Genomic DNA, 12,795 nt, shown 5'->3' on the forward strand with positions numbered 1-12,795 from the left:
GAGTTGTTCATCAAAATGTCAGGCTCCGATTTGGTAAAATCATTACAACACCTGCTTTCTGGGAATTATCACAAAATCTCCTTTCCCTTTGTAGACAGCCTGCTGTTGGCCAAGAAATACAGCCACCCATGACTTTTATTTACAATGCAGGGCCTGTCTGGGATGGTGAGGAGGACGGACATTTCAGGAATGAGCTAGTGGTGAGCAATCCTCGGAATATGGACCTGAAAGGCATCCAGACCACTTGAGAAGCCTCCTGAGCTTAGGAGGAGTTCTTCTAAAATTGCCAGGGGCTTTGGAAGTTTCCATCAGTTCAGACTCACTGAGCTATGAGAACAGTTCCACCTGGAAACTATCTCAATTCCAGGCAAGGCAGCAAGTATCTGATATTCAGATGGATTAAGAAGAAATAATGTTGCGCAAAAACAATAAAAATAAAAAAGCAAGTTTGAGGAACATGGAACCATAGAAAAGGTTCAGAGTGGTAAAACGGTCATCCCTTTGAGACTATAGAACTGGGGTTCCTGGAACCAAAGCCTAACCTCAAGTCAAGGCATCCCCATCCTTCCAGAACCTATTCATTTGCACAGTAACACCCTGCTGATCATACAATGACACCCTGACCAAAAGAAAAATGTGGGTCTTGGCTCCCTGAGAGATTCTGAGTTTTTAATTCCTATACTGTTAATAGCTTTTAACCCACCAGTTTGCATCTAGCAGTGGAGTTAAAAAGAAAACCTGAAGGTCAAAGGGATGGTGCTCCCCCAAGGCCAAATTCAGCTGCTGACTTTCTCAAGATTAAGCCATGCTGCCCCACTGATCAGTTTTTTCAGTTGAACAAATAAAAACACAGGATGCCAATTAAAATTTACTTCCAATAAACAGTAAATGATTTTATAATATATCCAAAAATTGCATGGACATACTTACAGTAAAAAAATTAATTTGGATGAAATAAAATTTAAGTGGGTAGTATGTGTTTTATCAGGAAGCCCTACTACTAACAGATTCAGTCAGGGAAATGGTTGAACTTTAGAAGCAAATGAATCACAGAACAAAATTCATCCAACAAAGCTGATGAACAGGAATTCTTATAACGCAAAAAGTTCTAACTGCCTGAAAAAGGCTAAAGGATCCACTTTACCTAGCTCTCTCTGTGATCAGCTTGTCCAGTGATTCTCCACCATAACGGCATGATAGGGTCACTCAGGGAACAGCTAAACATTTCTGCTGCTCACATCATGCTCCAGACCTAATGAATAAGAATAGGATTTATTTAAGATGCCCAGTGATTCTAATGAGCAGTCAGGCTGAGCACTATTGACCAAACAGGCAATGGAGGAAAGCTGGGTATGGTGGAGCATGTATGATTGTTTTAACTCAAGGTTTCCAAACTTTGCTGCACACTGGATTCACCCAGGGTTTTTCAAAATTCATTGACTGCTGGCTCCATTCCGAGACATTCCACTTTAACTGGTTCTAGGAACAGCTTGGGCATGGAGGAGTGAGGGAGGTATAAAAGTTTTCCAGGTGTTTCCAATGTGGATGGTTTGGAAGCCACTTTTTTTTTTTTTTAAGATTGATTTATTTGAAGGCAGAGTTACAGAGAGAAAGAGAGAGACAAAGACATCTTACATCTGCTGGTTCACTCCTAAAACAGCCACAATGGCACAGCCAGAAGTCAGGAGCAAGGAATTTCTTCTGGGTCTTTGTGGGTAGCAGTGGCCAAAGCGCTTGGGCCATCTTCCACTATATTCCCAGGCACATTAGCAGGGAACTGGATTGGAAGTGGAGCAGCCAGGACATGAACCAGCACATATATGGGATGCCAACGTTGCAGGCTTTGGCTTTACCTGCTATGCCACAGCACTGGTCCCAGAAGTCACTCTTTGAACCTGTATTCATTCCTCTGTTTCTTAGGATAAGAGAAGCACTGATTACTTTTTGTGAGAAGTAGGAAGGAAATCTGATTTTCCAGCCATATTGTAAAATTAACTAGATGTTATTTTTTTAAACTTGTTTTTCCCATGTTGCCTTGGATCAGATTTAAACCTTGTTAGTCAGATGTTGTCTTCAAGAACTGAACTCTGGCTCTGATTATAGGATGCACATTGATCCTTTTGCCAGGAATTTTGTAGCTTAGAATGACACTCACCCAAAACACTTCCATAACTCCCAGACTTCAATCATATCCAATGAAGCTTTTAAAAGTTCATGGAAATGGAATTCAAAAGTAATGCAAATTTTCCATAAGCTTTCTGAAGGCTCCTCATTGTTATGCCACTAACAATTGTTTTGGTTAACAAAAGACTGTATATAGGATGATAGAACCACAAGATTATAGTGGAGCTGAGAAACTCCTATTAGTGACATCATAGCCATAGCAATGTCCTAGGACAGTTGATAAATGATGGGGTTGTAGCAATGTGTGTGTAAATATATCTATTATTTTTGCCCGTTATATAAAGGCATAACAATAGAATTATGTTCAGTAAATAATACTTGATAATAAATGATTGTTACTGATTTATATACTTAGTATATTATGTTTTATTGTTGTGTTATAGAGTATATTCCTACTTATAAATAAAACAATTTACTGTCAAATAGCATGCCGTGTTAGGCAAGAAGCAGCCTCATACAAGTTAGGTTTACTGCTTGTCTTGAATGCATTGTGAGGCCACATCCATTGATTGACCTATTCTATCTAGGTTTGCAAGTGCATCCCATGATGTTCATCCAGGGAGGAAATCTCTCAATAATGCACTTCTCAGAATATATCTCCATCATTAAGTGATCATTAAGGACTGCATAATAATGATTACACACCAGTATGACTCAGAAGCCATACTTCAGTTGTATATAGAAATCGCTCAATGCAAACAAACATAATGGGTTGACATAAAGGGGAGAGTGTGATGCCTACCCCTAGATTAATTCATAAGAAGGAAAAAAATTATCAAGGCCTTGCTAATTCAAATGTAGTCATAAGGAGGCTGACCTTTCTTACAAATTGCTAAATGCACACTGATCCCTGGAACTATTAGTCCTCCAACATTTAAAAGGTTACTCACCCTCAAGAGATTATTCAGCCCTGATCTGACACAGAATTGCTTCAGTGCCAAAGCCCATAGATCTGAATTTCCAAAGAAGCATGCTGAGTGGGAGGATATGGGCTTTACCCCAGCTGCCTGGGTGATCTGAGAGCCAAAGGGAGATAGCACTGACAGAAGACACCAGATGAGTTCCAGAACTTTGGGTTAGAGAGGTATTTCACAGGATTGACTAATTTATCAAATGTGGCCAGATACTTCCACCAGCATGTTACATGTCGTGGGCGCATTGATGGGATTCATTTGTGGCGAAGTCAGGGCCCCAGCATCCTGCAAGGTAGTGAAGCAGTCAATAAAACCAGTAAAGCAAAGATTGATGCAAAGAAAAGAGCACACCTAATTATCACAGGCAGCTTAAGTTATATCCCCATGGTAGGAAGAAACAGAGCTTTTATTATCTGTATTTCAAGCCCACAAAACACTGTCTGCTGTGTCATATTTTGGGAAAACTTTGGAAACACAAAATTATCTTTTAAAAACAACATTTCTCATGACTGTTTTGGGCTTGCTTTCTTGCTTGCTTGGTTGATCATTTCATAACTAGGGAATTTCAAGGATTATTAAAATCATGTACTTTTGATTACTTTCTCGTTTAGAAAATTAAAAGGACAACATGTGCCAGATTTTTGTTTTGCAGGATATAAATAAACTATCCATGTCATGACACAATATTAGGAAAATATGAGTTTTAAACTTTAAATTTTTTGGGTCTGGTGTCGTGGCATAGTAGGTAAAGCTGCCGCCCGTGACACTGGCATCTCATTTGGGCGCTTTTTTGAGTCCCAGCTGCTTCACTTCTGACCAAACTCCCTGCCAATGGCCTAGGAAAAGAAGCAGAATATGGCCCAAGCCCCTGGACCCCTGCACCCACATGGGAGCCTGGATGAACCTCCTGGCTCCTGGCTTCAGCCTGACTCAGACCTGGCCATTATAATCATCTGAGGAGTAGATCAGTGGACCAAAGATCAATCTCTCTGTGTCTCTCCCTCTTTCTCTGTAACACTGCCTTTCAAATAAATAAATAAATAAATTTTTAAAAATGTAAATTTATCAAGATTAGTTCTTCCTTTAAGAGAATTTAATATGTGAAAATTGGTATTTACACAAAAACAAACATTTACTTTAGCCAAGAATTATTTACTTTACAGTCCTCTCCAATTGGGCTGTTTTACATATTGAGTTCTCTGGTACATTTCAAGTACTTGAACTGCATGTATTAAATTCTTCAGTAAAGAAATCTTGGTTCAAGTGAGAGATATCTATATTGTCATATGTAAATGAAGCCATTAAAATTTCAAATACCACAAGCTACTTAATTGGTATACTGCCTTAGGGACATTTAATTTATTTCATGTAAACTTATTAATAAACATACAGTGTTTTTCATTCAGGATTAAGAATAGCAATTCTTTTAAAAGTTTTTTTGATCTCTCAAAGATGTCAGTTTATAGACTCCTCATTTTTAAGTTAGTGGGTTGCATTTAATACTAGTGACTTAAATATGTATTTTTCATTTAAACTTAATTTTAGTATCTACTATGTTTCAGGTACTGTTACTCCAGCTTACATGTCCCAAGAACTGTGGTCCTTGATGGGAGGGATTGTAGTGAGTATTGCAGACATGGCCCTTTTGTAACTACAAAGATCTTAACAGTTCAGTGAGGGAGGTAGACAATTACACAAAGCATAGTAAACTATTGTCAGTGTTCTGAAGGAGAAGCACAGGGTGCTATGAGCTAAATGGAAGGGATATGTCCTAGCCTAAGCATCCAAAAAGGGGGTTCTCAATGAAGTGATATTTAAGCTGAGACAAAACTCTTTACAATAACAGCTATATTTGCTGTCATTATGATAAGAGTGCTTAAAAGTGTTAGCACACTTAAACCTCATGATGACCTACTGAATTAGATGCTTTATCTCATTTTGTACTTGGGAAAACTGAGGAACACAAAGGTTAAGTAGCTGGTTAAAAGTAACCATAGCTGGGAAGTAACAGGACCTTGCAACTGAATCTAGATGCTGACTGCAGAACATATATTTGTATTCTTTACCATTACTTACAGGACCTCTCCATAGAAAAGGGTGAGACAAGTGAATTAAGTAGAAGGAGGGGAAATAATGTTCCAGATAAGGGATAATTAAGACCTCAAATGACTGAGACTCTAACTTATAACAAATATATGCATTTGACCAATGTAACTGCAACTAGCAAATAACCTTCTCTCCCGGCAGAATCTAATTTTTCTAAGAGGCTCTCTTAACAAAATATTTGCCAAGACTGTCACCTAGTGGCAACAGGCAGGAGGGAAGGAGGGAGTTTACAGGCTGGAATCCTGAACAGGTGAATTCAGCTGCTTACTGGGGATGCTGACTCAAGTTCTCTGTCTACTGTGTGCACTCTCAAATTGTTATGCTTAAAAATTAAATATGCTAAACTAAGCATTATTATGTCAAGGCAGCCACCACTCTTTCAGTTGAATTGAGACACATATAGAAAAGGAGTGTGGCAGTTTCAAGCCCTTGGAGAAAGATCCTGAGTTGTGTTTAAATTTTTATTGGGAGAGAGAGAGAGAAGGGGAGGGAGGGAGGGAGGAAGAAAGAGATGGAGGGGTAAGGCAGAGAGGGAGGAGAGGGGAGGGGAGAAGAGAGGGGAGGGGAAGGGAGGAGAGGGGAGAAGGGTGGAGAAGGGAGGGGAAGGGAAGGGGAGGGGAGGGGAGGGGAGGGGAGGGGAAGGGAGGGGAGAGGAGAAGAAGAGTGCATGCTCCCATCCAAACTCTCCAAATGTCTGCAATGACTGGGACTAGGCCATGCTGAAGCCAGAAGCTGGGAACTCAATCCAGGTCTCCCACATGAGTGACAGGAATCAGTTGAGACATTCATCTGTGGCCTCTAAGGATTTACATTAGCAGAAAGCTGGAGTCAGGAGTCTGCTCTAGGCATCAAATCCAGTCACTGATATGGGACACAGGAACTGCTTAACTGCTAGGCCAAATGCCAGCTCCAAGACCCTGAGTTTTATCCTATCCCTCTGTGACATGAGTCAAATAAATTTGAGCCAACAGAACATTGAGTAATGTGAATCAGAACTAGTGAGTGTGTTTCATCATCAGTGAAGACTTGATTCACCCTATTGGATAAAGATCCACCAATTAGTTAAGGTACTGTTAGAAAATAAAGGATATACATAACAGTTATTGAGAGGTAGGGGGTCATTGGTAGCAAGAACAACCTTATGAAAAGTTGAAAAATTTAAAATTCTAGTGACAGAGACAGAAAGAGAAGGAAGAGTTAGCTTTACAGGCAGTATAAAAACCATAACTGAGGGGCCGGAGCTGCGGCTCAGTGGGTTAAAGCCCCAGCCTGCAGCACCGGCATCCCATATGGCCTGGGAAAGCAGTGGAGGATGGCCAACTCCTTGGGCCCCTGTACTCATGTGGGAGACCTGGAAGAAGCTCCTGGCTCCTGGCTTTGGATCAGCTCAGCTCTGGCCATTGCAGTCATTTAGGGAGTAAACCAGCAGAATGGAAGACCTCTTTCTCTCTTTCTGCCTCTCCTTCTCTCTCTGTGTAACTCTGACTTTCAAATAAATAAAAGAATTCTTTAAAAAAAAAAAACCATAACTGATATAAACAAAAATATAAACATATAATCTTAATTCTAACTGGTTTAAGTTAGAATTAACTCTAACTTTCAAATAAATAAAAGAATTCTTTAAAAAAAAAAAAAAAAAACATAATAGGCCAGTGCCGCGGGTCACTAGGCTGATTCTCCGCCTGCAGTGCCGGCACACCGGGTTCTAGTCCCGGTTGGGGCGCTGGATTCTGTCCCGGTTGCTCTTCTTCCATTCCAGCTCTCTGCTATGGCCCGGGAGTGCAGTGGAGGATGGCCCAAGTGCTTGGGCCCTGCACCTGCAAGGGAGACCAGGAGAAACACCTGGCTCCCGGCTACAGATCAGCGTGGTGCGCCAGCCACAGTGCGCCAGCTGCAGCAGCCATTGGAGGGTGAACCAATGGAAAAAGGAAGACTTTTCTCTCTGTCTCTCTCACTGTCCACTCTGCCTGTCAAAAAAAAAAAAAAAAAAAAAGTAACTGATATAAACATATACTCTTAATTCTAACTGGTTTAAGTGATGATATCACCTGAAAAAGTCAGTTTAAGTCTGGAAAACTGCCTATCTGAAGGCAAACTGAAAAACGGACTAAACCCAATTTGTTTGAATCTTTATTTTCCTCCTCTATTTGCCAGGTACCTCATTTGGAATTAATCTTCCCTTTAGTTCAATCAAGGCATCCTTCTCGAAGAAGCTATTATCAGCGACTTTCAATCTTATCCTCATAAAATCCTAAATATAGAATGAGAACTTGACAGGTTTAGTCCACTCAAGTTCAGACACTAGCATTGTTGAGTGCATTGTTTAGAACTCTGTATCGCAAGAAACAGAAAACTCAAACTGAAGCCATTTGGGCACAAATTAAATAGGAAAGTTTTTAGCTTCATGACATATTTGATGCAAGGCACAACCAGCACAATCAGGATTCTTTTCTACATCTTTATTTATCATCCTTGATTTTAATTCCATTTTCTAGCAGACTTGTGCTTCATGAACCCAACATGGCAGCTGGAATTTCTGGGCTACAAAGTTTAAGTCAGAGGGTGTATTAGTCTGCACTTAGAGGGTGTATTAGGGTAACCATGGGGAAACACCACAGACCTAGGTAATAAACATTTACTTTTTGAAAGTTCTAGAAAGATAAAATCAAAGTTCCAGGAGGGTTGGCTTCCAGTAAGATCTTTCTCTTTGCATTGTACACAGCCATGTTCTCACTGTGTTGTGTGCAAATGGGACTAGGGGATCTCTATCTCTGATACGTCTTCCTCTTCTTATAAGAACACTAGTCATTGGTTACAGCACCACACTTATGACCTCAGGTAATCTTAAAGGCCCTATCTCCAAATACAGTCACACTGAGAGGGATGATTTCAACAGATCAATCTGGGGAGGACCCAATTCAGGCCATAATAGAAGGTGTTAACAAACTGTTTTTCCAGTAGTCCCAGAGGAAAAAAATCTAATTTTATCTCATTATGCTTGGATTCAGTCCCATGTATAACTTTAAACCAATTACTATAGAAAGGGTCATGAGATACCCTAGAGGTGAAATGTAGGATCAAGCTTAAAGAATCCATATGGCTGATGATGGAAGGAAGATGAACTACTGAAAGAATAAACAGAATGGTTTTGGAAGGAAAAGGAAAAAGAAATTGGGGGAGTTAATTCATTAATGACCACCATATTGGGATGGCAAATTCTTGCTCTGCCTGAGGACTGCATGTAGTTTACAAAGGAGATTATAGCAATAGGGCTCATTAAAAGTTGAAACTGGTGCTAAACATTGTGGATCCAAGAGAGATTGCAGATTGGGTTTCATTTTAATTATTACTATTAAACAGTATCAGCATGGTACAATTATTAATTTGATATCTAATGATCACAGTGGGAGTTATAACAATTCAATTTCCTAGTCTCTTCCCAGATGGCACTTCTGTTTCTCTTGGTGGATCTTGATTCTTCTTCTGTTCCATGGATTAGCATGAGAAGCAGAGGTCTGCACACAGCCCACATTTGCTTCTCTGTAAGTCTCTTTCCTTGATCTCTGCCATCCTCTAGGTTTCAGTGACCACAGCTTTGAGTGTAATTTCCAGAACTTCATCTCCCGACCTATCTCTGGAATCATGGAACTTTATAAATTCATCCAGGTCTCACTTGCAGATTCTATTCAAGAATCCTGAACTTGTTTTTGCTTACCCCCAACAAAGAGCAGCCTATAGCTCTAGTTAATAATGTAAAGGAATGAGAAAGTCTAAGCCATCCTCTAAGAAGTTCTGGTTGATAAATGCCTCTTCCACTAAACTGTAAACTCATTGAGTACAGAGATTTATCTGTGGTACCAGAAACAACTGTTCCAAAGTTTATGTAAAAATGTAAGAGGTTTTCAAAAAGTTCATGGCATGTGTATTATGAAAAAACTATTCACGAATTTAAAAAAAAAGTACCAAAATAAACCTATCTTTTAAATATATGTTTACAGAAACTATTTGAAGTATCCCTAAATATAGATTTCAAAGTACCATTTCTGGTAATTAGATAAACTAGAACAGATTGAAGAAAGAGGGATGACACCAGTCTATCCCAGGTCTGAATGAGGGGCAGGATTTTGTTACTGTTTCCAAGTATCCAAACCCCAATCTTATGCTGGATGAGTCACTACTGTGTGAGGAGGAGAAGTTGCATTTTCCATTATGTAAACTGAAAACAACAGATACCAGGGTTTTTTCTGGCCTTTGGCATTTAGGGTATGGAGATCTGCACCTAGAACTGTGAATCAGAAGTCTGTTACTCTAAGCAGCAGAGACTACGTAGAATTCATTCTCTTGTGACATCTAGCGTTCAGCAGCAGTATCAGCAACACTGTATCCAGGCCATTCCTAAAGGATGACCATAACTACATCAAGCAAATAAAAAGATGAATAACCGGGCCAGCACTGTGGCAAAGTGGGTAAAAGCCGCTGCCTGCAGTGCTGGCATCCCATATGGGCGCCATTTTGAGAACCGGCTGCTGCACTTCCGATCCAGCTCTGCTATGGCCTGGGAAAGCAGTAGAATATGGCCCAAGTCCTTGGGCCCCTCCACCCACGTGGGAGACCAGGAAGAAGCTCCAGGCTTCGGACAGGCCCAGCTCCGGCCACTGCAACCATTTGGGGAATGAAACAGCAGATGGAAGATGTTTCTCTCTCTGCCTCTGCCTCTCTGTAACCCTGTCTTCCAAATAAATAAATAAATATTTTAAAAAGTAACATAAATAACAAAAAATCTAAAGATCTAGATACTAGAATTGAGGAGATATCATAACCAGAATAGGTTCAAAGAAGGTCCTGCCTGCAATACGATCAAGCAGTATTTATGGATAGAAAACAGGGAGGTAAAGATAGCTTAATGCTTGCAGCTCAGTGTCCTGCCTTATTTGAGTCAGCTGGCTGCTTACTGACTGAGGCTCTGCTGCTGTAACTGACTGAAACTAGGTTATTTGCTAGGCATTCGGTATGAATGATTCCATCTTGGTTTGACTTGTTGATCCCAATATAGAACATTAGTCTAAAGCAAAGAAGTCCTACAAATTTTATTTAACAATTATGATATGGGTAGATTCTGTAACTATCCCCTAAGGCTATCTCCTTCCTTTGAAGGCTCTCCTTAGAGTGTCACCTTCACCATGACATTTTAAATGAATATCCAGACAAAATAGGCCACTCCTTTGTTACAACTCCTTTAGTGTAGGGTGCATACCACTTGTGTGGCATTTATATACAGTTCTGCAGTTATTTATATTTATGCTTTTTTTTTTTTTGACAGGCAGAGTGGATAGTGAGAGAGAGAGACAGAGAAAAGAAAAAGGTCTTCCTTTGCCGTTGGTTCACCCTCCAATGGCCGCCACAGCTGGCGCGCTGCGGCCGGTGCACTGCGCTGATCCGAAGGCAGGAGCCAGGTGCTTCTCCTGGTCTCCCATGGGGTGCAGGGCCCAAGCACTTGGGCCATCCTCCACTGCCTTCCCGGGCCACAGCAGAGAGCTGGCCTGGAAGAGGGGCAACTGGGACAGAATCTGGCGCCCCAACCAGGACTAGAACCCCGTGTGCCGGCGCCGCTAGGTGGAGGATTAGCCTAGTGAGCCGCGGCACCGGCCTATATTTATGCTCTTAAAAGCCTCCACTGTATTGCAAGCACCTTCACAGTAGAGTTCACCAAATCTCTGAATTCTTGCCACTATGCCTTCCACATTGTGGTCACTCAATAGTTTAAAATACATATTTTAAACTTAGAGTCATGTAGGAAAGCATGAATGATAATACAGGACTCACCTTCCCTCATAATAAAGGAGGAAAAAGTTCAAATAGGTGCTGACATTGTAGCACAGTGGGTTGAGCTGCTGCCTGTGATGCCGGCATTCCACATGAGCGCTGGTTCAAGTACTGGCTCCTCTGCTTCCAATCCAGCTCCCTGCTAATACAATTTGGAAAACAGTGGATGATGGCCCACATACTTAGGCCCCTGCCACCCACGTAAAAGAGCCTTTATATTTATAGGATCCTGGTGTTGGCCCAGCCTCAGCTGTTGCAGTCTTATGTAGAGTGAACCAGTGGATGGAAGATCTCATTCTCTGTCTCTCCCTCTCTCTCTGCCTTTCAAATAAATAAAATAAATCTTTTTTAAAAAAGCAGAATTTTTAGGTTATCTAATATCTAATATTAAGACAAAATTACAAAGCTAGTTTTATAGATACCAACTGGCTTTCATTGTGAGTCTAGTATTTGGCAGCAGTCCAGACCAAAAAGGGTTCAGAATGCACCATCCACCACATGTGTACTCTACATTTATATCCAGAGAAAAGGAAGTGACATACAGAAAATGGAAATGAGATGCAGAGATGGCTGGACTGTCATAGCATGGCATTCCCCTTATTTGAACATTATTTGAACAGTTGGCCCTTGTAATTAACTGTGATTGGCTGAGACTTAAGTTGTCTATTACAAAGACAGATTCCTTAGTTAGCTTTTCATTGTGCTTGCATACTAAGTTAAGTTGTTGTTACATAAAGGCACAAACACACACAGATTTAGTTTGATTTAACTAATTTTGGCCTGTCTTGATTGACCTAGGCTAAAACAGACTTTCTGACTCCTAGGTTGAGCGATCTTTGTTAAATGATGGGCTAATGAAAAATTTCATTTAAGAACACTGGGGTGATAAATGGGCATCTGGATCATTCTGCCCCACATGCTTTTGCCTGAAGGCATCATGGTTGCCTAACTTAAAACCCAGAATAACCCTTTGCTGTCTGCTCCAGTTCAATCAGAAATAGTTGTCTGCAAAGGGAACAGAGAAGAGAAAAACTAGGGTGAGGTACCTCCACATGTACAGAAAGGCTCAAGGAGAGCCACTAACTCTGTGGAATGTCAAAAGAAGCAAAGACTGAAGATTGACTACTGAATTTTCCAAAATAGAAATCACTTGTAACTTTGACAACAGCCTTTTTACTGCATTGGTTGGGACCAAAGCCTGGTTGATGTGGATAAAGAATAAAACAAGAAAATGGAGATAGTGAATGTAAACTTTCAACTTTTCCAGGAATTTTGTTGCAAAGAGAAGCACACAAATGGGGTGTTAACTGATCGGGATCAAGGACCTTGTTACTTTTTGTAACGGATATCATTCCAGCGTGTTAATTTGCTGCCATAGAGAAGAAAAAACTGATGATAAAAAAGAGGCGCTAAAGCCAAACCCTTAAGTGGGAGAGAAACTGGATTCAACAGCACAACACGCCCATTTATGGTTACCAGGGCTCAGTGGCGCTAACTGCAGACTATCGCTCGTTCTGCTTAAATTTAATAGAACGCGAGTTTACAAAAGATTATTTAAACACACGTGCACGCGAGAGCTTGGACTTTAGATTCAAACTGCCTTAGTTCCGAGAGTTCCACCACTTCTCGCACCTCCCTGTCAAAGCACTACTCTTCCCGGGGCTTTGTACCACAGAGAGGCACTAACATTGCCTCCTAAGGCGGCCGGCGGGTTTGCGTGAGGTAATCCGTGTGGCACTCGGCAGCATCTGTCACCCTGCGCTACGAC

General features: G+C 40.9%; 1 long non-coding RNA gene across 1 annotated transcript; it reads right to left on the reverse strand.

Annotated features, from left to right (window-relative positions):
* Positions 1-8,524: 8,524 nt before the first annotated feature.
* On the reverse strand, positions 8,525-11,166 carry LOC149126146 (uncharacterized). The gene is made up of 2 exons (XR_016235512.1): positions 11,028-11,166; positions 8,525-8,838 (listed from the first exon to the last, which is right to left on the reverse strand). It is a non-coding gene; the product is annotated as an uncharacterized LOC149126146 (long non-coding RNA).
* Between the last annotated feature and the right edge of the window lie 1,629 nt (positions 11,167-12,795).

The sequence above is a fragment of the Oryctolagus cuniculus genome, chromosome 6, assembly GCF_051225735.1.
Source record: "Oryctolagus cuniculus isolate XC-2025 breed Fujian yellow rabbit chromosome 6, ASM5122573v1, whole genome shotgun sequence".
NCBI lineage: Eukaryota > Metazoa > Chordata > Mammalia > Lagomorpha > Leporidae > Oryctolagus > Oryctolagus cuniculus.